The sequence below is a fragment of the Triticum urartu genome, chromosome 1 (genome assembly GCF_003073215.2).
Source record: "Triticum urartu cultivar G1812 chromosome 1, Tu2.1, whole genome shotgun sequence".
Classification (NCBI taxonomy): Eukaryota; Viridiplantae; Streptophyta; class Magnoliopsida; order Poales; family Poaceae; genus Triticum; species Triticum urartu.
This window is the reverse complement of record NC_053022.1, coordinates 572,100,192-572,120,888: the sequence shown is the minus strand read 5'-3', so window position 1 is coordinate 572,120,888 and position 20,697 is coordinate 572,100,192. Positions and strand designations below refer to the sequence as shown.

The following is a 20,697-nucleotide window of genomic DNA, read 5'->3' as shown; positions in this document are numbered from 1 at the left end:
TGTTTTTTGTTTACTTTTTATTAATATAAGAAAGCATTGCGTAATACTAAGTAGTAGGAGGTGCCATTAGTGACGTAGTAGTAGTCAGAAAAGAGATTGGCGCCATACGGCAGGTGTGTGGTCAACTCTTTCATGTTTTTTCAGGGGAACTCTTTCGCGTTGATGGGTATTTGAGTGATGTTGAGAAGGGAGAAGAAAATGAAAAGAAAACAGATTAGAGCATCTCTAGCCGATCCCCTAAAATCTATAAAGAAGATCTTAGTCCTTTAAACTGAATGTAGCCGAAGTCCTAAGGCTGGTCCTAATGGGAGTATCATAACTAGTATCATGCATGCCAAATAGGCAATTTTGATGATGTGACATAGCATTAAATGAAGAAAAAGATGGTTGAGTATCATATCATGATACCGTATCATAATAAATGCAATGCTACTATGTGTCATGCATGGCAATAAATAAAGTCATCTATGATACTAGTACATGATACTATGCATTAGGAGGTAGTATCACACACTAGTATCATATACATGGTACTAACTTATGATACTACCCATTAGGCTAGCCATAGTGGGGGTAACTTAGGTAGTAACTTAACACACCTCAAGACAATTTTGCTTATGTGGCAAGTATTTAATAAGGAGAGAGGTGTTTGGAGTAATATAATATGCTACTGTAACATAGCGTTTCCCGAGGTAAAATGAGTCTATAAGGTAATAAATGAAACAATCTATGACATTACTACTAAGATACTTTGCACTATGGAGGTAGTAACTTAGACTAGTGTCATATGCATGACACTAGTATAAGTTACTCCCCACTATAACCAACCTTACAAGCAGCCTAAGTCAATAGAGGAGTTTTAACTGCTCGGCCCCACGGACGAGTAAAAACACTCGGAATGGAGGCGGCCGAGTAAAATCTCGTGACTCTTCTTGCTTCCCTCCGACCCCGATTCCGCCAAGCTGAACCAGCGCGACGTATGTATGACCATGTATGATTCCGACATAGTATCATAACTACTATGTGACCATGTATGACGACGTCGCTGAACCAGCGCGAGCATGTGTACACAGAGCAGAAGGCTTGTAACATGATGAGCAGTAACATGTTGATGGTGGCGAGGAAGGTGAGCATCTTCCACGAGCTGAGCACGTATTTGCGCATGAACCACTTCGTCTTGACGCGCCACCCGCCGGTCGTAGTAGCAGTTCACGTCCGGCACCTTGGATTGCTGCACGGCCCGGCCTTGATTCATTAGCTGCGCTGCTTTTGTGAGTTCCAGTGGCGTGAAACTCCGAAGGGAGAGCCCGGAGGGAGCTTATTCATTCCTTTCGTGGCTTGCCATGCCGTCCAGGTCTAGCATTCCACTCTAGGTAAACTAGTTTCTTCTTTTTCTTGCTTACACATTCGATTCTAGGCTGCATGACAAGTGTTGGACGATATGCATAACCCAAAAATAAGTTTAACTCCACTAAATTTAGAAAATCGGCTAGAAACAATCAGAATTTTATGGAGTAAAACTACTCCACTACCATGTACGCGACCGCTTACTCATCTATGTTTTAGGGGATCGGTTAGATATGCTCTTCGTGGGGTGTATACCACAACCTTATGATGAAGGTCACCATACACGATAAGACTGACACAACGGTGTTTTTTTGGGTCTGTTTAGGGCACATTTAGACGTGTCATAAATATTGCATATATAAGTTTTTTTTCGAAAAAGGGACTCCCCGACCTCTGCATCAGAACGATGCATACGGTCATCTTATTAAACAAATAAATAGGTTCCAACAAGATCTTAAAGTCTCAAAACGAAAAAAGAAGAAGAGCTCACACAGAGCCAAAAGGGCTAGAGGCAAACTAGCCAAATAAAGGACGCCACAACCGGCTGGCAAAAGAGAGGTAGGTAAACTAATTGACTATTCTATTACATGACCACCATCCAAACCGGTTGGAGATATCCCGAGCTACCATCTCCTAGCGGATAGATCCAGTAACCAAACGCTCTCTGGCCTCCGTCGGGGTGAGTAGCGACCACAAACGGATCAACGCCGTGGCTCGGAAAATAACCTGCAAAAAATGAATGTTTGTTGTCCTGTTAAAAACTAAATCATTTTTGCAGTTCCATACTGCCCACAATAAAGCACAGACTCCTACGCGATCGTTGTTTCGGGCTCTATCCCGTTAAGCCACGTTTCAAATAACGTGTTGACAAAACTCGGTGGAGTAATATTAAAAGCAATATGAATTGTCCGCCATAAAACTTTGGCTAGCGGGCAATCAAGAAAAAGGTGTTTGATCGTTTCATCACGGTCACAGAAACTACACCTAGTAGGTCTTGTCCAATTACGCTTTGTCAAATTGTCCTTGGTTAAAATAACTTGTTTATGGACAAACCACATAAATACTTTGATTTTCAAAGGGACTTTGACAGCCCAAACATGTTTAGAACTAGGAATCGAGTTTGAATTGATAACATCAACATACATTGATTTAACTGTAAATACTCCAGACCTAGTAAGCTTCCAGCGTAATTTATCGGGTTGTTGCGAAAGCTGAATCTCCATCAGGCTACTTACTAGATGGAGCCATTCTTCCCAACGATTGCCCACTAGCGTCCTTCTGAACTGTATATTAAGGGGGATAGATTGAAGTACCGTTGCAACGAACACCTCACATCGTTGAACAATACGATACAGAGACGGGTATTGAATGGCAAGGGATGTCTCTCCGAGCCAAGTATCCTCCTAGAATCGCGTACTAGCACCGTTACCAATGATAAACTTTGTCCTATTAAACAAGGTTAGTTTGACTTTCATAAGCCCTTTCCAAAAAGGTGGGTCAGTCGGCCTTACTGTCACCTGAGACAAAGTTTTGGAGTGGAGATACTTGCTACGGAGGATTTGCGCCCAAGTGACATCAGTCTCGCTCGATAACTTCCATAGCCACTTGCTGAGAAAGACATCTGTTCTTGACCTCAAGATTCTCAATACCAAGACCCCCTTGGTCTTTCGGTCGACATATGATATCCCATTTGGCGAGACGGTATTTTCTTTTTAGTTCATCACCCTGCCAGAAGAATCGTGATCGATAGAAGTCCAATCTTTTCCTAACTCCAACTGGGACTTCGAAGAACGACAAAAGAAACATAGGCATACTCGTGAGAACTGAGTTAATCAGAATTAATCGGCCTCCATATGGCATGAGCTTGCCCTTCCAGCAACTCAGTTTCTTTTTAAATTGGCCCTCGATGCACTTTCATTCTCTGTTAGTCAGCTTACGATGGTGGATTGGTATTCCTCAGTATGTGAAAGGTAAGGCCCCCAAATCGCACCCAAACAATTGCCTATATGCCTCTTGTTCGTCATTGGCTCTACCAAAGCAGAACAACTCGCTTTTGTGAAAGTTAATCTTTAACCCGGTCAATTGTTCAAAGAGACATAACACCAGCTTCATATTTCTCGCTTTGGCCAAGTCATGCTCCATAAAGATGATTGTATCATCAGCGTACTGAAGGATGGACACACCTCCGTCAACGAGATGAGGTACCAGGCCACCCACTTGACCAGCCTCCTTAGCCCTTCCTATCATGATTGCCAACATATCAACTACAATGTTAAACAGGATAGGGGACATCGGATCTCCTTGTCTCAGGCCCTTATGTGTCTGGAAATAATGACCTATTTCGTCATTCACTTTAATTCCAACACTCCCTTTTTGCGTATACGATTCAACCTCGCCGCGCCAGGCTTCATCAAAATCTTTCATACGCAATGCCTGTTGAAGGAATGGCCATTTGACTTTATCGTACGCTTTTTCGAAATCCACCTTAAAAACAACTCTATCTAATTTTTTCGAGTGAATTTCATGAAGCGTTTCACTATAGCTCATATATAAGTAACTCAATCAATATAAAAAGAAAAGAAGTAAAGAAATACTCATACGGATCTTCATGTAAAATCAGTGATATAGAACTTAGATGTGCAATAGCAAACCCGGTCTATAGAGCACAAGCCAATCTATGTTAGGAAGGTATCGCGGGATGTTTGGTCGTTTGCGACTCCTCGCCCACTCTCCGAACTTCTTTTTCTTGAGGGAGATCCAAGTCAAAACGCCTCCCTGGACTCAACCCTAGAACTACATAGGAGCTATAGTGCCCTCCCCTTCATTTCACCCAATTAGAGAGAATGCAGTACATGCCTACGGAAGGGCTTATAAACATGAACAGTTAGTCTATGGTGACCTTTGTCAATCGTCAAAGGTGAAGTGTCTAGTCCACGCGGAGTCAAGTCAATCCATCTAATCCTTTCATGAATCTGTCTTGCATACTTGGGTCCTGCTAGGCTTAATCATTTGTTTGATTCAATTATATGAATTATAACCCGTAGCAACGCACGGTTGCTCTACTAGTCCCTATCAGATCGTCAGTCCCGCGTTGCATTTAACCACCCCTACCTGGCTGCCTCTTCCCAACTGCGCACTGTCTCTTACACATACGGCATAGCCTTTCGGCTAGTAAGGGTGGTAGGTGCATGTTCTGTAGGAGTACTCCCCAACGTCGACAAGCTTGATTTTTGTATAAAGGATAAAGCTACCGTAGACAGTCTTGGTTAGCTGACAGACGTTTATCAACCGTAACAAACTATTTGTCTCGGCAAGAAATTAGGCCTGGAAAACAAGAAAGCATCTGCTAAATTTCCTCACAAAAGTTTATGAAAATTCTCCCCTATTTCAACTGTGTTGTGTCTTTTTCGATAATGAAAAATATTAATATCAAACGGATATCAATTACACCAGCCTTTGCAACAACATAACGTCAAGAGCTAGTCGAGACATTAAGGATGCACACAACTAAAAGAAAAAAAGAAAAGAGAAAAAACGCCGAACTGATCAGCGAAGCAGCATGAACTAGCACTACCAGAGGCCACACCCGGACTGCAAAAAAGGTTCTCCTAGAACGACGCCTCGAAGAAGGAAACCGTGCACCAACACCGTTGTCGCCTGATCATAGATCATGGGTTTTCACCTTGAAGAAAGTACAACTGGACTCTAGGCAATTCCTTCAACAAGGAGACGAACAGAGATCCGCCATTAACAGGTACAATTAGTGAAGGTCGAGACTTTGTGCGCAAAGAGCAGCACCAAGAAGAAGTCCTCCTATGTTGTCGCCCCTGCTAACCAAGACTGCTGCAAAATACTGATCATCCGGTCCACAGTGTTCACCACATCCAAACTCTCCTCCGTCATCACTTGAAATCTCGAACTCAACATGAGCCATCAAGATCCATTGGTCATTCGATCCGGCACAACCATTTTGAAATTCCCCATCATTGTCAGCACTACAGCAATCGCCGGTGAATACATCATGGTGTACCAAATGGTGCTGACATATCGGAGTGTGACAGGTCCACAATGATCATCGATGACAGTGACATATAGGAATCTAAATTCGCCTTTGTGAGTATTTGAACCCAGGTGTTGGGTTTGTACATCCACTCCCTCAACCAATTTCAACAGTCCTGTGCTCCATAAAGAGCCATTAACAATTTGTTGGAACCTCCTTTTCTTACTGAGGGCGTGAATGCTTTCCCAATCTTTCACGGTACGGTGTCACCAGGAACGATGTGGCGCTCGTGATCGGGTAGATGCAATCACCACAGAAACAACACGTACACCCAAGAGAGGAAGTACGTGGACGATCCTCCACGGATCAGCAACAAACTAGAGACGGCGTCTCTAATCCCTCGCCAAAAACACAAAGCAATAATTTAAGCTCCTCGACAAAAACACACGAATTAACTCGCTACGGGGAGATACCCCGGCTTGCCAGCCTTTGTTCGACAACCAAAAACTCAAACTGCCCCCCTAACGATCAGATGTGATATAGCTATAAATACTAGTCCAGCCGGCCGGACCGATCGGAACCGACTTGTACTACCTTCTTCTAAAAATCCTAACCGAACCAATTCTTGTTTAATTACAACCGGCCAATTAGGCACGTAAGCCAATTAACCTTTTTTAACAAAAACGTGTACATGCTGGAGTCCTTTGCTTGGACGCACACGTTACATGCATGTAGGTTTCTTTCGGTAGAAATTAGCATACATGCTTTTGGACCCAACAAACGGTAATCCCTTCTGCAGTTTACCTGTCCATGTTGTACAGTCTGACAATCTCGTCATTTTAACTTGTTGACGCAGTGCAGGCACAATATACTTCTCCTGTCTTCCAGGCTTATTAACAAGGTCAGTACTGACAACATAAGGGGTCATATCATTACTAAAAAAAATTCATACAGATTTTTTAATCACATAATAATCTATCGCCTACTAATTCTTTTAACTCTAAAATCACCAAGATTTTCACTGTGCTACAATTAATCTGAATACACAAAATAGTACGTTAAATATTTCCCTGCAAATATGAAAATAATAGAGCTGCAGAAATTTCTATCATTATTTTCAAATTTATTTTTCTAATGAAAATTTTACTAAATAAATAACACACATATTTGTTGCTATTTTATCATGTGCTGATATTTTTAAATTGTATCTACCTTACCACGAAATATATTCTCTTCACATTTTATTTCATGTGTCCGGGTGAAAAAAAAAAGGTCAGCACGAAAAATCTTTTATCACTAAAACCACCATCATTTTACTGTGATACATTTCAATCTGAATATACAAACCATATCATTTTCCCTGACTCAAAGTAGTACATTAAACATTTCTAGTAAAATCCTGTTTATGGAGCCTGTTAACTGGTGCTTCTATTGTTTTTATTTAAAAAATCTCGTTGGTTCTTGGTACTGCGGTCAGTGTTCGGCTATACGCAAAGGTGATTCCCTTACAAATAATATTGCTTCAATCATAATTTCATTCAACAAGTTCACAGCTACTCCCTCCATTTACTTATACGAGGCCACTACAAAATATATATTTTTGCATCTATACAATGCCACCTATAGTAATCGAGTCAAAATGAATAATATTTTTTTTGTAATAGCAACCTATTTAATGCTTGCATGCATATAGTCTTACTGACAATCAACTACTTTCTTCACTCAGTTTCCTTCTATGCATGTGTCTTATTAATGATCCTAGTAAACAAAGAGAAAAACTGACTTACAAAGCAGGCATTAAATTTTACATTGATCCTCCCTCCGTTTCTAAATATAAGTCTTTTTTAACACAGTATAGATGCAAACGCCCATACATACATGCATACACTCACCCATATGAACGCACACATGCACACTCTACCCCTATGAGCACCTTCGAGAACTAAGCCGACATATCATCTTGAAATTTACGAAGTTGCCGTAGGCGCCTCGTCGTTGATGGGAGCATCTTCTTCCACTAAAAGCGCATCGCCGGAAATCGTGAAAACAATCCATGAGTAATAATGCGATCACCAACACCTGAACCCTGGTGGGCTGGAGATACCACTGTCCCTCTAACAATCCAAATACAGGTTGGTTCCCAAATAAAAGTCTTTTTAAAGATTTCAATATTAACTATATACGAATGTATATAGACGTAGTTTAGAGTGTATATTCATTCATTTTGCTTCGTATGTAGTCCATATTGAAATATCTAAAAAGACATATATTTAGAAACAGAGGAGGTACCTACAATTGAGTTTGTGGCTTTGTATAAAAAACGAAGATAATAATTCGAAGACCCTAGCTTGCACGGGCGGCCCTCGCGAGGCAGAGCAAGCACCCTCTCTACCTCGTAGGGTTTCATTGCCTCCCGTCAAAGGCCGATCCGCCTCATCCCTGGTGGCCTTAGGGCCATGACAGTATGGTGAATTCAGGCTCTTGCTAACGAGAGGCTCCGTTTTTAGATGTTGCTTTGATTTTGATCGGACTCATCGATGGCCTCCGCGACCATCTGATCTGATTTTGATGACGAGGCTCGGGCAGAAACCGCCAACCATAGTCCATGTTTGCAAATTGGTCCCTGTTACAATCCTTTGGACCGGAACAAGGGGCCTCGCCTTGATACATGCTCAGCCAGCCCCTGCCGCACCGGGCGACTCCTACGGATCGCCTCGTGCCGATGCCCGCATAGGGTGAGATTCGGCCTAGTAGCAAATTTGGCAAGTTTACACACAAAAAAGGTAAATTTGGCAAGTTAGACAGCCACGTGTAGTTTGATCTCTAATCTGTCAAGTCCTTCTTTTTTGAGAAATCTGTGTCCTAATATGATATACGGAGTACAACACTACCACGATTGTCCCAACCCCAAGAAAGAAAAGGATTTATCAGGAGGAAGACGCACGCACGCCTTGTCCTACCTTCACGCTTCGATCCGCTCCTCAGTGTTACCGTCGATCAAGTCCTGCGGCATGTCGTCCGGCGAGTATGAGCGCTACGTGGCCATGGCGGCAACGGCGGCGGGGGCGGCGATGGTCATCAACGGCCTGATGAACGAGCTGCTGCCCTACGAGCTCCGCGACGCGCTCACCCTCTCCACCGCCGACGTGGTGCGCCGCCTCCGCGCCCGCCTCTCCCCCACCCACACCGTCGTCATCGACGAGGCCGAGGGCCTCGCGCCCAACCAGCTCTTCGACGCCGCCCGCGCCTACCTCGCCTCGCTCACCGGCACCGCCTCCGCCGCCCGCCGCCTCCGCGCCTCGCGCGTCGACGAGGCCCAGGGCATCCTCGTCACCATGGACCACGGCGAGGAGACCGTCGACGTCCACGACGGCGTCACCTACACCTGGCGCCTCGTCTCCCGCGACGTCGCCGGTAACAGCGGCTCCTTCGCAAGCCACGGCTCTGGCGCCGGCCAACACGGGCGCCGCGGCCCTCACGGCGGCTGCCACAGATCCTTCGAGCTCAGCTTCCACAAGAAGCACAAGGAGCAGGCGCTCGCCTCGTACCTCCCGTTCGTCGTGGACGCCGCCAAGGCCATCCGGGACCGGCACCGGGACCTCAAGATGCACATGATCGAGTACGACGCGTGGACCCCCGTGGACCTCCGCCACCCCTCCACCTTCGACACGATCGCCATGGACGGCGACCTCAAGCGGTCCGTCATGGACGACCTCGAGCGGTTCGTCGGGAGGAAGGACTACTACCGCAGGACCGGCAGGGCGTGGAAGCGCGGGTACCTGCTCTACGGCCCGCCGGGCACCGGCAAGTCTAGCCTCGTAGCCGCCATGGCCAACTACCTCAAGTTCGACATCTACGACCTCGAGCTGACCGAGGTCAAGTCCAACTCGGACCTCCGCAGGCTGCTCGTCGGCATGAGCAACCGCTCCATCCTCGTCGTCGAGGACATCGACTGCAGCGTCGATCTGCCACAGCGCGGCCACGAAGGCGGCGAGAGGCGTGCCAGGCACAGCTTCATCGGAGGAGAAGACAACGAGGACAAGGTTTGTCTCAATTACTAGGAGTTCAATCACGATCGATCATACGTATTCATGCATAATATTGGGTCTTTGATATCTTTTTTTTTACCATATATCAATGCTTCCGGGGATGAACTAATTTGTGTATTTTGTCGAACAGGTGACGTTGTCCGGGCTGCTCAACTTCGTCGACGGGCTGTGGTCGACGAGCGGGGAGGAGAGGATCATCGTCTTCACCACCAACTACAAGGAGCGGCTCGACCCGGCACTGCTGCGGCCTGGTAGGATGGACATGCACATCCACATGGGATATTGCACCTCGGAGTCCTTCAGGATCCTGGCCAGAACTACCACTTCGTCGAAGATGACCACACCATATATCCGGAGATCGAGAAGCTGATGGAGGAGGTGCCGATCACACCGGCAGAGGTTGCCGAGGTTCTGATGAGGAACGACGGAGCCGACGCTGCGCTTAGTGATCTCGTCGGGTTCCTCAAGGCAAAGAGGGGAGAAGTCGGTGCGAGCAAGGGCGTGAAACATCATGGAAACAACAAGGTGGAGAAATATGAGCAGACAATGGTGTTGTACTGCACTCCGGAGTACTTTAGGGGCGTGTCCCGTGACTACCAATCACTTAAAGACCGTGCCATGATTCCCGAGGTCGAGCAGTTGCTGAGTGAGGTGCCGACCACGATCGAAGAGGTCACCGATGTTGTAGGGAGAAATAACGGCGGGGCGGACGCCGCAATCCGAGATCTCATCGGGTTCCTCAAGGCAAAGAGGGGTGACGACGCCGGCGAGAACAATGGTGCGAACCAAGATGGAAACCACAATGGTGATAATAAATAGGAGAAGACAATGAAATCATATCGTGCTCTGGACATTTTACAATATAGAGGATTATAGAAGCAATTATAGATGATGAAATACTCTGCTATATAAATGTACTCGTGCCAAACTAGTTATTGTTATGAATTTTCAGCATTTTTTCAAGCAACTATATACATCTCGCTAACATTCTTGAAGCTACTAATAAGGCACTTAGTGCGTTGCTACAGCACTAAAAAGCAGCTTATTAACAGCTTTTTTTGTAAACACATGCATTTGTCTCAAGCGCAATGTCTGAACTATCGCCATGTCTTGATGCTAAGTGTGCGTCAAGCACAACATCGTAGTCACTCGTCTTTCACCCACAACATCTCTCTTTAACAACCTTCGAGCAACTCTTGTCCTATTTTTACCTTTTAAGATTGAAAACGGAGAAATCAAGTCGCTCGAAACCAACCAAACTCTTCAAAAAACTATGCATAGACCATTTGATTTTCAAAACCATCATGAAGTCACAACCTTCTCTCTAGATTGCTTGGTTCTTTTTTTTACGGGGCCTCGTTAGAGTATGGACAGCTCCCCGATTGCACGGAGAATAAGAAAGCTGATATAGTTAATGTGTGAAATTGAATTAAAAAGCCATATATCTCAATTAAAAATGAAAAATCGAGTGAAAAATCAAACACAAACATGAAAGACAGAAAAGAGAATGTCGCTTTGGGATACCTGGATACATGAAAGACAGAAAAAGATATTAAAATTTATTTGGATAGACTTTTGCAGGAACAAAAGGCATATTGGCAACCGTGAGAGAAAATTAAATGGGCTACTTTAGGAAGTGAGAACTTAAAAAAATCCATGCTTTGGCTACTGTTCATCATAGGCACAACTATATATCTTCATTGCTTGGATCAGATGGTACTGGGGTCTCCAATCATGTCACAAAAGCCTCCCTTAAGCATGAAACTTTAAAGACATGCTGGGCAAAATAGAACATTACAATATCCCTCTAGAGTTGCTTTACCTCTCGCCAACGCATCATGGTTTATCTTTCCTAGAAGAAACTTTCTCTACTTTGGAGATACATGTCATCATTAAAGACTTGCACTCAAATAAATCTTGAGGCCTAGATGGCTTTAACTCTGATTTTATCAACAAGTGCTGGTCAATAATCAAGCAAGATTTTTATGATCTTGGTAACCAATTTTTACATATGCGAGGTCTGCCTACAAAGCATCATTAATTCTTTACATTTCTCTTATTCCCAACAAGCCTGGTGCTTCTGGTGTCAATGATTACAGACCCATCTTCCTCCTCAGTTGCACAATCAAGCTGCTTACTAAACTTTCGGCCAATAGACCGCATTCTATAATTTTGGAGCTAATTCATGTCAATCAATATGGATTCATCAAATCTAGATATGTATAGGATTGTATTGCTTGGGCATATGAATATTTGTTTCAGTGACATAAAAGCAAAAAAAACATAGTGGTGTTAAATCTGGATTTTGATAAAGCCTTTGACAAGATGGAACATGGTATGATTTTAGCTATTATGAAGAAAAAAAGATTGGGGATCAAATGGTGCTCTTGGATTGAACAAATTCTCAACACTACAACTTATAATGTACTATTGAATGGAGTGTCTGGGAACTCTTTCAAATGCAAAAGAGAGGTGAGACAGGGAGATCCCCTTTCTCCCCTCCTTTTTGTTCTATGAGCTGATTTTTTATAGACAATATTAAATTATGGAATGCATGGAGATATTATTCAGCCCCAAGCAAATTTAACTCCTGCCCTGACTTTCCCATACTTCAATATGTTGATGATACTTTGATCATCATGCCATCATGTCCAGAACTATTGGAGAAACTGTAGAATTTGGTGAATCTCTACTCCAAAGCCACTGGATTAAAGGTGAATTACCATAAATCAAGCATTTTATCCATCAATACCCCAGATGAGACCATGCAGGTCCTATCCACCATCTTGGTTGCCCCATGGCACTTATCCATTTACTTATTTAGGTGCTCCTCTCAGTTTCACCAAGTCAATAATGGAATTTTTTTATGTTTATAATTGATAGAATTCAGACAAGGTTAAACTTTTGCTCTTAGTTCTTAAGCTATGATGGGAGATTGCTCATGGTCAATGCAATTTTATCCTCTTTGCATACTTTTCTTATGAGTTGTTTACTTCTATACAAAGGCATCATAAAACATATTGATAAATATAGTGGACAACCCTTTTGGAGAGGTAAGACCTGGAAAAGAAAAACCCTCCCTTGGCAGCTTGTATTTTAATATGTATGCCAAAGGACAGAGTAGAACTGGACATATTGAATATGTCCTTGTAGAACACTAGCCTTCTTTTGGAATGGTGCATAAGTTTATCAGTCACATGGATATTCGATGGGTCTAAGTTGTTTGGGAAGTATTTTATGATCATGGTTTTCCTTCCAACTCCTACACCCAATACATCCTTCTAGGGGAGAGATTGCATGAAAGTCTCTCCAATTTTATAAGGAACATGCCTCTAGTACTCTACACAATGGTCAGACTCTACATTACTGGTCTGACAAGTGGAATGGGTTCCTTTGATTAAAGTATGTCCACGCCTTCATTCCTTTGCTATCAACCATCACATATCCATCTTTGATTTGCATCAAGCTAAGGATTCAACAACACTTTTCCATTTTCCACTATCTGGAGAGGCTTATGTGCAATTCCAAGAACTTGAGCTATTAGTTCAGGAACTAAATCTCTCCTTAGAACCAAACCAGTGGCAATTACCTAAGGGATCCAATAAATACAAAGTTTTCAAGGTCTTTAGGTTACTTACCATTGTACCTGAGGTTATGCCCGTGATAAAATGGATATGGAAAACCTGTTGTCAACTCAAGCACAAGATCTTTTTTGGCTACTAACAAATGACAGGTTAAATACTAGACCTCTCTTGCAAAGGAAACAATTCTTTATTCAGAATTACAATTGTGTGTTATGCAATATGCAGGTCCTGGAAACAAGAGATCACCTCTTCTTTCATTGCCCTTTCCACGCTTATGCTGGTCTTATATCTGCCCAACTTGGGCACCAACTGGCGATGACGATGGCAAGACTTCGGCTTGTTCCAGTGTTTGTAGTTGTCTCTAGATGGTCCATGGACCTGGTTGTAATTTGTATTACCTCTGGTGTTCTTTGTATTGCCATGATTGATGAATAGATTGGAAATGTCTCTCGCAAAAAAAACAATGCCGGGCATACAGGATGAAATCAACAACCACAAGAACTTGTTGAATGTTCCTTTCTCGTTGGAGATCATCATCTTAGTTTTATGAGCTATCGGGACTACAATAAATGACTGCATATTCCCCAAAGTTTATATATCTGCAGGAGAAAGTTCAAAGATGAACTCAAATGGACACTCTATAGAGCAAAGAGGGAGTAATACAATGGCTTTGAAGATTGGGCAAGAAGATTTAGATAATTATGTTTAGATATGATCAGCTTCCTGCTGATGTTGTTCTTGTTATACCTTTCCCCCCCTCTTTGTATAGCTTCCTTCCTTTTTCTTCTTTATTTTGTTTTAATCTATGTGCATGTAGTTGTATTTTTTTGAGACATTGCTTTGTACTAATTTTTTGAAAGTCAATAAGAATACATAGCAGAATCCCGTTGTTTCCCTCAAAAACAAATGTATGAGCTAGAGCCAAGAGCGCCACTCATCCACGTCGTGGTTGGTGACCGCCTTTGGACACAAAAAAACATGGACTGGCATTTTGCAATGTGATTATCGTTGATGCCCATCAAAGTGTGGCGGCCTTTTTGCAGATGTCCAACTACATAGGTCTTCATCCTATTCTTATCCCTATCCTCTTTGTTCACCTTTGGCAACTCACCAAAATCCTTCATCATCCAACATTCCATGCATTTTTTCGTCAGAATATTGCATGCCTTCTTCTTATCAAGCCACCCGAAACACTGCTCCGTGTGAGAGTCACCATCTTTGTTCCACCTGCAAGGGCGTTGGGTCCCAAGTCGTGGCGGCTAGATAACCTCACTGAGAAACTCCTCCAAAAAAAGACCAATATTTATCACATCATCTTCGACATGCCTCTCGTGAGCTTGAGAGCCAACCACAACATCAGGCTTACCGAAGGCCCCATCATGCGCTCCATAATGACCTCATTTCTCTCCAAGGAAGCAGGCGGTTCATCTAAAATGAGCACCTGCGCAGAGGAGGGCACAACAACGATCGGGGAACATTTACCCAGGTGGGGCAACACCAGAGTCTCAGAGCATATGAGGTCGATAATATCCTCGCTCCCACCAATGAAACCAGTCAAAGATCACATCATCACACCAACACAGAGCAAATTGGTAGACACTTGATCATAGGTGCACCCTGAAGAGACACGACGCCATGGCTTTGACAAGCATAGGGTCATGCCGCCAATTGTCATCATCGAGCGGTCAAACCATGAACCAAGAGCATCAGATCCAAAAAATCATGTTTATCATAGTCGATGAAGCGCAATTCCTATGGCATGTCTAATCGGGTTCTACAGCTTGTATCCGTATTTTTTTAACACAGCACAATCAAAGTCGCTCACATATATGAGCATACACTCAATAACCATCTAATCATAGGTTGGTTCGCTGTAACCTTATAGTTGAGGCTTGTATGAAATTCAGTTTTGCTGAAGCACATCGATATGTGCTCTAAGTATTACACATCTAAGTCTTATGTCATTGATTTATAGCTATATATATATAAAGTGGCACTATTCTAATTCCGGGATTAGAATAATTATTTAGATCACGACACCCTATATACCTATATAGGCGTCTTCCTGAACTCCCGAACCGTGGCAAAGAAAAAGAAATAAACGCAGCGCCCCCACTGTCCCCGCCGCACCCCCATCTCTTCCGCCTCCCGATCTCAACCATTCCACCTCCCCACCACCGGGATCCAGCCAACGGCGAGTCAGCGACCGCCATCAACCCACCTCCCCGCCGCCGGGATCCAGCCACCCAGCGCGCCGGCGCCGCCTTGAACCCCACAGGCACCTCATGTGCCGCCGTCACGTCTCCTTCACCGTCGCTAGCGAGCGCACCGCCGCCACAACCACCGCCTCTCGAGAGCGCCGGCGCGCACGGATCCGGCAGGATCCCGACCGAAGCGGGCCACCCCTGCACCCCCCGGTGACGCCCACCCCCCTGCGCACCGCCTCCTGGACCTCCCGGCGTCGCTCAACCCTCTCCATCTCCCATTGATGTGCCGCCACCTCCACCTCCCACCGGCGCGCTGCCCCTCCCCATAAGCGCCACCACTTCACGCCCCCACACCGCTGCCCCTGCTTCAGCTCCACCCGTCGCCGCAGTCCAACATCTCCAACTTGAGCCGTTCGCCGCTGCTGCTTGATGTAAGTCGGGTCTCAACTTCTGCTCATCCTTCTTAGCTGATGATGTTCAACAACAGGAAAGATCAAGTCCTTCTAACGCTACTTCACAAGTTAGAGGCCAAGTCGATGAACCATGCGGTTGCTAACAAGACATTTCCTTGGCTATTTAGGTGATGCATTGCTTTCCAACAGACATCGACCCAATGACCCGAGTCAAGGTCCAGCTTGCCAACTCCAGCATCCTCTCTGCACTGTGGAACATGAAACTCTTTGGAAGCTGTCGGTTGTCACTGAAAGCACAGGTGAATGTGGGTGATTTTTCTTGGGGTAGTGATATATTTGTCTCAGTAGCTTACATGCATGTTGCAATGTGAGAGTATTTTTACTGAGCATTCGATGTAATGGGGTTCTGCTTACATACATATCCTGAATGTTCGTTCCATCACACATGTCCTTGAATGTTCGTCCCATGATGTAATGGGGTTATGCTTACATACATGTCCTGAATGGCCCTAGGACGTTCGCTGCCGCAGTGATCTTGATCACACTGTCACGATGCACCGCGAGGCCGAGATCTTTCCATTCTCAGCCTTATTTAATTGCCTTATTTCAAGATTCTTTTGTGTATTTTCAGGCTTAAATCATGTATGCTGTACACAGGAGTGAAGTTCAGTTTGCCGGAGAAAGAGGCGTTGCCACGACCGATGCTGGCTGTTCGTGCATGGAAGTCCGTGTATTCTGTTTGAAAACCTGGGAGCATGCCCAAAACGTTCAGAAATATCAATGACAGAAGTTCGAATATAGGGAGGTTGATGCTTTGTGTGTGTGTATACATTTTTAGGGGATCCTGTGTTTGTATACATGGCAGCACAATTGTTTGTGCATGATATGTAGTTCTACAATAGCAGTTGAATAAGGAAACAATTTCTTTTGGCATTTTCTTCATTTAGCCATTTGTGTTAGTATCATATTTTGGTACTTATTGTTTGCAAAAATAATGACATTGTTTTCACTAAAAAATCATGAAAAAAACTGTGAAAGATTGTGCTATCAATAGTGTTTGATATTGTATCCGTAAGAACCTATCCATTTTTTCATTCTTCACGTTTTGAGTATATGTGATAATGGATAAAACATAATTACAATAACTAAAGTTCAAATTATTAATGATCTGGTTCAATATTACAAAACTCGAAATTTCCAGTTTATAAGAATCAACCCAAGAGGTTAAAATTTAAACAATAGTGTATTTAGAAAAACAAATTTAACCCACTTTTTTAAAAAAGAGCCTAGAAGTTCAAATATAAATAACGGAGCGGTTCGATGTTTATTACAAACTCAGATTTCTCTCGTTAGTACCGAATAAAACCAAAGAAATTTATATTAAGAAAATGTTTTAGTTCGATGTTTATATACAAAGAAGAAAGCGAGCATCACCTAGGAAATGTTAACTCTCAAAGTTCAAATTTAATAATTAAAGAGTACAAAAAATATTATGGGTGTATAAGTTAATCCCCCATGGATTCTCCCGTTATTAAAAAAGAAAAATAATAACAAGAAGTTCAAACTAAAAATAATAGAGTAGTTCAATATTTGTAACAAATAACATTTTTTCACATTTGAAAAAAAAACATGGCGGTTCAAAATGTTTAGGAAAAAGAGATAATTTTATCGGTTTCTAGGGAAAACATAGAAGTTCAAATTTTAATAATGAAGTGGGTCAATGTTTATGAAAAACAGGAAAAAATTCCCGTTATTAATAATAAACGCAGAAGTCCGAATTTCAAAAAAATCCTAGTGCAATATTTCTACAAAACCTTAGATTTTCCTTGTTACCAAAGAAATTAAATCAAGAAGTTCAAATAAAAAATATTAGAAGTAGTTGGATGCATACGAAAAACCCAAAATTCCTTACTGTTTCCAGGAAAAAATAGAAGTATCAAGTTCAAGTTTCAAAAAACTATTGATTCTTATATAAAAATATGTTTTCTAAGAATAAACTTAAGAAGTTCAAATTTAAATAACAGATAAGTTCCACGTCTACAAAAAACATAGATTCATTCTCATTACTAAAGAATAAGATGAAGAAGTTCAGAATAAAAAAGGAACAAATAAAAAAATGGTTTAAAAGAATCCCCCCTTTTAAAAAAAACTAGAAGGTCAAACTAAAATAACGAAATGGTTCGATGTTTATTTAAAACCTAGGATTTTTACCCTTTAAAAAAGACACCTATATTCATCATTTCCAAAAAATACACAAAGAAGTACAAATAAAAAAGTTAGGTATTGATTTAAATAAAATCTAGGAAGTTCAATTCAAAATAACGAAGAAGTCCAATTGGGAAAAGCATAGCAGTTTGATACTTATTTAAAAACTTGGATTTTTCCAATTAATAAAGAATAAAACCAATAAGTTCAATTCAAAATAACGAAGAAGTTCGAAGTTTCTAAGAAAACTCCAATTTTCACATTTCTAAAAATACACAAAGAAGTTCAAATAAAAAGTTAGAGAGGTTCGATGTCTATAAAAAACTCAGACTTTTTCTGTTACGAAAGCGAAATAGAGAGAAGTTCGGTTTGATAACTGTCAGAAGTTCATTTACTGTGTGGTGTGCATTTCGTATGAGAGAAAAAAATAAAATTTCAAAGTCCAACAAATTTGTTGCTAGAAGTTCAAGTGCTCGACCCGAGAAAGTTCAAAAATTCTTGTGACAGAGGTTGAACAAAAATATGTGACAGAAGTTCAAGGTGAAACAACAAGAAGTTCAACTAGTGCAAGGAATGAAGGAAATATGCCCTAGAGGCAATAATAAAGTTATTATTTACTTCCTTATATCATGATAAATGTTTATTATTCATGCTAGAATTGTATTAACCAGAAACATAATACATGTGTGAATACATAGACAAACAGAGTGTCACTACTATGCCTCTACTTGACTAGCTCGTTAATCGAAGATGGTTATGTTTCCTAACCATGAACAAAAGAGTTGTTATTTGATTAACAGGATCACATCATTAGAAGAATGATGTGATTGACATGACCCATTCCATTAGCTTAGCACCCGATCGTTTAGTATGTTGCTATTGCTTTCTTCATGACTTATACATGTTCCTATGACTATGAGATTATGCAACTCCCGTTTGCCGGAGGAACACTTTGCGTGCTACCAAACGTCACAACATAACTGGGTGATTATAAAGGAGCTCTACAGGTGTCTCCGAAGGTACATGTTGGGTTGGCGTATTTCGAGATTAGGATTTGTCACTCCGTTTGTCGGAGAGGTATCTCTGGGCCCTCTCGGTAATGCACATCACATAAGCCTTGCAAGCATTGCAACTAATGGGTTAGTTGCGACATGATGTATTACGAAACGAGTAAAGAGACTTGCCGGTAACGAGATTGAACCAGGTATTGAGATACCGACGATCGAATCTCGGGCAAGTAACATACCGATGACAAAGGGAACAACGTATGTTGTTATGCGGTCTGACCGATAAAGATCTTCGTAGAATATGTGGGAGCCAATATGAGCATCCAGGTTCCGCTATTGGTTATTGACCGGAGACGTGTCTCGGTCATGTCTACATTGTTCTCGAACCCGTAGGGTCCGCACGCTTAAGGTTTTGATGATAGTTATATTATGAGTTTATGAGTTTTTATGTACCGAAGGAGTTCGGAGTCCCGGATGAGATCGGGGATATGACGAGGAGTCTCGAAATGGTCAAGACGTAAAAATCGATATATTGGACGACTATATTCGGACATCGGAAAGGTTCCGAGTGATTCGGGTATTTTCGGAGGTACTGGAGAGTTACGGGAATACGAGGAAGAAGCAATGGGCCTTAATGGGCCTTACTGGAAAGGACCAAGAGGTGGCGCGCACCCCTCCCAAGCCCAGTCCGAATTGGACAAGGGGTTTGGGGCGCGGCCCCTCTCTCCCTTCCTTCCCCTTTTCCCCCTTTCCCCCCTTCTCCTAGTTGGACTAGGAAAGGAGGAAACCTACTCCAACTAGGAGTAGGAATCCTACTCCCTGGCGCGCCCCTCCTAGGGACGGCCTCCTCTCCCTTGCTCCTTTATATACGGGGGCAAGGGGGCACCTCTAGACACACAAGTTGATCCACGTGATCGTTTTCTTAGCCGTGTGCGGTGCCCCCTTCCACCATAATCCTCGATAATATTGTAGCGGTGCTTAGGCAAAGCCCTGCGACGGTAGAACATCAAGATCGTCACCACGCCGTCATGCTGACGGAACTCTTCCCCGACACTTTGCTGGATCGGAGTCCGGGGATCGTCATCGAGCTGAATGTGTGCTAAAACTCGGAGGTGTCGTAGTTTCGGTGCTTGATCGGTCGGGCCGTGAAGACGTACGACTACATCAACTGCGTTGTGCTAACGCTTCCGCTGTCGGTCTACAAGGGTACGTAGATCACACTCTTCCCTCTCGTTGCTATGCATCACCATGATCTTGCGTGTGCGTAGGAATTTTTTTGAAATTACTACGTTCCCCGACAGTGGTATCAGAGCCTAGGTTTTATGTGTTGATGTTGTGCACGAGTAGAACACAAGTGAGTTGTGGGAGATATAAGTCATACTGCTTTCCAGCATGTCATACTTTGGTTCGGCGGTATTGTTGGATGAAGCGGCCCGGACAGACATTACGCGTACGCTTACGCGAGACTGGTTCTACCGATGTGCTTTGCACACAGGTGGCTGGCGGGTGTCAGTTTCTCCAACTTTAGTTGAACCGAGTGTGGCTACGCCCGGTCCTTGCGAAGGTTAAAACAGCACCAACTTGACAAACTATCGTCGTGGTTTTTGATGCGTAGGTAAGATTGGTTCTTGCTTAAGCCCGTAGCAGCCACGTAAAACTTGTAACAATAAAGTAGAGGACGTCTAACTTGTTTTTGCAGGGCATGTTGTGATGTGATATGCTCAAGACGTGATGAGATATAAGTTGTTGTATGAGATGATCATGTTTTGTTGAAGTTATCGGCAACTGACAAAAGCCTTATGGTTATCTCTCTATTGCATAAGATGCAAGCGCCAAATAATTGCTTTACTTTATCGCTATGCGATAGCAATAGTTGCAAGAGCAA

The 20,697-nt window shown here is 43.0% G+C and overlaps 1 long non-coding RNA gene and 1 pseudogene across 1 annotated transcript; both read left to right on the top strand.

Moving 5' to 3' along the window:
* Positions 1–8,320: 8,320 nt before the first annotated feature.
* Positions 8,321–10,304, top strand: LOC125540243 (annotated as a pseudogene).
* A 4,778-nt stretch (positions 10,305–15,082) lies between these two features.
* On the top strand, positions 15,083–16,542 carry LOC125540236. The gene is made up of 3 exons (XR_007297249.1): positions 15,083–15,618; positions 15,768–15,899; positions 16,232–16,542. It is a non-coding gene; the product is annotated as an uncharacterized LOC125540236 (long non-coding RNA).
* Positions 16,543–20,697: the final 4,155 nt, after the last annotated feature.